Source organism: Triticum dicoccoides, chromosome 4A (genome assembly GCF_002162155.2).
Source record: "Triticum dicoccoides isolate Atlit2015 ecotype Zavitan chromosome 4A, WEW_v2.0, whole genome shotgun sequence".
NCBI lineage: Eukaryota > Viridiplantae > Streptophyta > Magnoliopsida > Poales > Poaceae > Triticum > Triticum dicoccoides.
This window is the reverse complement of record NC_041386.1, coordinates 47,900,111-47,905,109: the sequence shown is the minus strand read 5'-3', so window position 1 is coordinate 47,905,109 and position 4,999 is coordinate 47,900,111.

Genomic DNA, 4,999 nt, shown 5'->3' with positions numbered 1-4,999 from the left:
TCATACACATACAAATGTAATCATAGCATATACATACAACTAGTCTCATCAAATCATGTCATCATCATAATCATCATCCAACACAAAGTGGTCTCTCGTCATCATCTCGAAAATAATGATACAAGTCTCGATTACTTGCAACTACATCGTCATCCATCTAAACAATGATATACGCGAGAAGAGTTATCACTTTGAGTGAGAGCGGAACTATGTAGTACATGAGTTCGTATCCCTCTGTCGCATTGGCGTGAACCTAAACTAACTACTGCCTGTCACTCGGAAACCGGAAACCGGTACACCTGGGCCTGACACTCCAGCCACTCGTCATATATATACTCCTGGTGTAGCACTTCTTTGCCATCAATCATCTATGCACCTGCATCGTCACATGAGTCGATAATATGCAACATATATAGTTGAGCAACAGGAAGAAACAGACTTGGCAAAAATAGAAGCAACATATCATAAGCATAAATAACAAAGTTGATCGTACCCAAAATGCCCTAACTAGAGTGATCGTCGCTAGTCGAGGAGGACGGTTTAATTACATCACAAATAAAGTTTCGTCGTGCATAACTCAAAGTTTCATCATACAGCAAGTATGGACTAAATGGACACATTGTCATATATCGACAATCACTCCAACATGTCGTGCCATCCATCCAAGTCAGGGAGATAGTCCCCGAGCCTAGTGAAAGGCTTCAGGTCGAGACGCTGAGAGGCTACACGTGTTCGGACGTCTTCCCGCGACATTTGTCCTTCTTCGTAGAACATCCCTGTTTTTCCGATGACCTCCTTCATGATGATTTGGGCAAGTTCGCGCTGGATGTGATAGAACTCAGCTCGAAGTCGATGATCCTCGATATCTCCTACGTTCTTTGCCCATTGTAGAATATGGGCATCGCCCGATGTAGGTGACATGCGAAGGTTCTGGTGATCCCGTCTGTACTCCAGCATGTGGTGTAGGACATAGAATCCATCATTAAGAGAATCACTCAGTTGCTCGATGCAACAGAAGTCGGTCTTATGGCCGAAGGCGAGCCTGCCGCCCCTTCTCTTCTTGTCCTGGACCTCTCCACCCCGTGCTTCGTAGTAAAACATAGCACTGTTGAGAACATCCTTGATGTGGGTGTAATCATTTTTGTTAATGTTCTTCGACGAGTCCAAGTAAAGAGTGTGGGAGTATCGGGGGTAGAGGATGATGAGGACGGCACGCCCGCCGCTGCGCAAAATAAGTACACCTCAAATTAATTAGCCTCCACCATGCAAATGAATGATTGAAATCGAAGGAAAGATATCCGCGCGGATGACTTACAGGGATGATAAGGCACGAGAATCGCCTCCTTGTCCTTATTGACGAGTATGAAATTGACGATGTATTCCCTCGCGTATTCACGGTGCTTTGCGCAGACTCCCAAGAAGTCCTCGTGCATGAAGTATGGGTCAGCGACACAGATATGAGGTATCTGCTCAACCCCGATGATGTAGTTCATGTGCAAGGCATATAGGCGGACAAACGTAAAATCCAGCTTCTTCACGTGAAACATATCGAATGTGCAATCGAATCGAAGGAAGAACTTATCCGCGGGGAAGAAGTCGACGTACGACAATTGCCGCGGAACGTTAACCACGTAGAGTGGGTATCCTGGATCTTTCGAGGCGATGAGGCCTTTCTCTATCCGCAGCACATCGTCATGAAGTCTCCTTAGATCGCCGAATCTGGTCCCTAGCGCTGCTGCAGGTAGGATTGGTTGACCGGGGATATGCAATTTATCCGCACCGAGGATATCTATATGGTCTTGAAGCCGAGGCTGCTGAGCGGCTGGATCATAGAATCAGCTTTCTTGCCTTTCCTCGGTCTCTTCCTAGGCTTCTTTGCTGGAAGGTCATCTAATACGTTGAGCCTCCGGAGGCAGCAATTCAGGCACCAACTCATGACGCTCAAACCCTGAGTAGGCGCCAGTATAGACATACTGTTGAGTGCCATCGTCATCCTCATCCTCATCCATGGCGACGTCATCAGCGACTAATGGAGCCTCTTCCTTACCCCGTCCGCTATCACCCAACCCGACACCCGACGCTAATTGGGTAGGTGGGGTGTTGATGTTCATACCTTGCTGAGGCTGCGTGCTCGTGGGTGTGCTCCCGACCGCCTCCAGACAAAGCAGACTCTTTGGCCACAACAGGACCCACCCATTGCAACAATCACCAAGCCACCGCGGGGTCTCGTCGTCATCCCCCCTAGTACCAGAGGAGGAAAATTCTCGTGGCCCGGTTTGACACTGGCCACGGAAATCTTGAAGACGTCCGGGGGGATCGGCCGGCTGTGGAACAATGGTTCCTTCGGCTTCATTATCGTCGCCTTCCCCACGTCCACCTTCTGGTCGCCGATGGTGTACAATATGGCGCACGGGGTTTCGTCGGCCTACAAAGAAAAGTCTGCGACGTGAGACATCTGAAAGGCAACGAAAACGGGAGATTATACATTTATTGAAGGGGGCCGGTGTGACAGATACCGTGAGGGCGTCGAGCTCAGCCAAAGACGAAGCACCACCGACCACGTCCGGTGCGGGAGCCGGTGCGGGAGCAGGTGCAGCTGCAGGTGCTGGTGCAACGCTAGTCGAGCTGCTCTCCAAGAAGTCAGCAAGGGGAAAGTCCGCTGCATTTTTTCTTCTGGATTTTGCCTGGTCCAATTGAAAACGGCCGGAACCAAGGAAGTAGACATATCTACAACCATCTGTTTTGCTGCAGCTACCGCTGTTGCAACTATCTGAGTTAATTTATTCTCAACCGCAATCTCAACCTTCTTGTCGATGTTTTCTTCGGTTAACCTCCGTCTTTCCTTTCTCTCCTTCGTGGTCTCACTGTAGTACTTCTTACACATGGCGCCGTCTCCGACACCATGCACGCATCCATACGACGGTCGAGTATCCACCGGGAGTCATTTCAATATGTTCAACGCCCGGTTGAATGGAGTCTCCCACTTGGGCCTTGCCAACGCCTCAGACGGTGATACGTCTCCAACGTATCTATAATTTTTGATTGCTCCATGCTATATTATCTACTATTTTGGACATTATTGGGCTTTATTTTCCACTTTTATATTATTTTTGGGACTAACCTATTAATTGGAGGCCCAGCCCAGAATTGCTTTTTTTTGCCTGTTTTACGGTTTCGAAGAAAAGGAATATCAAACGGAGTCCAAATGGAACGAAACCTTCGGGAACGTGATTTTCTCAACGAACAAGACCCGGGAGACTTGGACCCTACGTCAAGACACAAAAGAGGAGGCCACGAGGTAGGGAGCGTGCCTACCCCCTAGGCGCGCCCTCCACCCTCGTGGGCCCCCTGTTGCTCCACCGACATACTCCTTCCTCCTATATATACCTACGTACCCCCAAACGATTAGATACGGAGCCAAAAACCTAATTCCACCACTGCAACTTTCTGTATCCACGAGATCCCATCTTGGGGCCTGTTTCGGAGCTCCAGCGGAGCGGGCATCGATCACAAAGGGCTTCTACATCAACACCATAGCCCCTCCGATGAAGTGTGAGTAGTTTACCTCAGACCTACGGGTCCATAGTTATTAGCTAGATGGCTTCTTCTCTCTTTTTGGATCTCAATACAATGTTCTCCCCCTCTCTTGTGGAGAACTATTCAATGTAATCTTCTTTCTGCGGTGTGTTTGTTGAGACCGATGAATTGTGGGTTTATGATCAAGTCTATCTATGAACAATATTTGAATCTTCTCTGAATTCTTTTATGTATGATTGGTTATCTTTGCAAGTCTCTTCGAATTATCAGTTTGGTTTGGCCTACTAGATTGATCTTTCTTGCAATGGGAGAAGTGCTTAGCTTTGTGTTCAATCTTGCGGTGTCCTTTCCCAGTGACAGTAGGGGCAGGAAGGCACGTATTGTATTGTTGCCATCAAGGATAACAAGATGGGGTTTTCATCATATTGCATGATTTTATCCCTCTACATCATGTCATCTTGCTTAAGGCGTTACTCAGTTTTTAACTTAATACTCTAGATGCATGTTGGATAGCGGTCGATGAGTGGAGTAATAGTAGTAGATGCAGGCAGGAGTTGGTCTACTTGTCTCGGACGTGATGCCTATATACATGATCATACCTAGATATTCTCATAACTATGCTCAATTTTGTCAATTGCTCAACAGTAATTTGTTCACCCACCGTAGAATACTTATGCTCTCGAGAAGCCACTAGTGAAACCTATGGCCCCCGGGTCTATCATCATCAAATTAATCTCCTACTACTTAGTTATTTCCTTTGCTTTTTTACTTTGCCTTTATTTTACTTTGCATCTTTATCACAAAAATACCAAAAATATTATCTTATCATATCTATCAGATCTCACTCTCGTAAGTGGCCGTGTAGGGATTGACAACCCCTATTGGCGTTGGTTGCGAGGATTTATTTATTTTGTGCAGGTACGAGGGACTCCCGCATAGCCTCCTACTGGATTGATACCTTGGTTCTCAAAAACTGAGGGAAATACTTACGCTACTTTGCTGTTGGAAATATGCCCTAGAGGCAATAATAAAATGGTTATTATTATATTTCTTTGTTCATGATAATTGTCTATTGTTCATGCTATAATTGTGTTATCTGGAAATCGTAATACATGTGTGAATACATAGACCACAACACGTCCCTAGTGAGCCTCTAGTTGACTAGCTCGCTGATCAAAAGATAGTCATGGTTTCCTGACTATGGACATTGGATGTCATTGATAACGGGATCACATCATTAGGAGAATGATGTGATGGACATGACCGAATCCTAAGCTTAGCTCAAAGATCGTGTAGTTCGTTTGCTGTAGCTTTTCTGAATGTCAAGTATCATTTCCTTAGACCATGAGATTGTGCAACTCCCGGATACCGTAGGAGTGCCTTGGGTGTGCCAAACGTCACAACGTAACTGGGTGACTATAAAGGTACATTACAGGTATCTCCGAAAGTGTCTGTTGGGTTG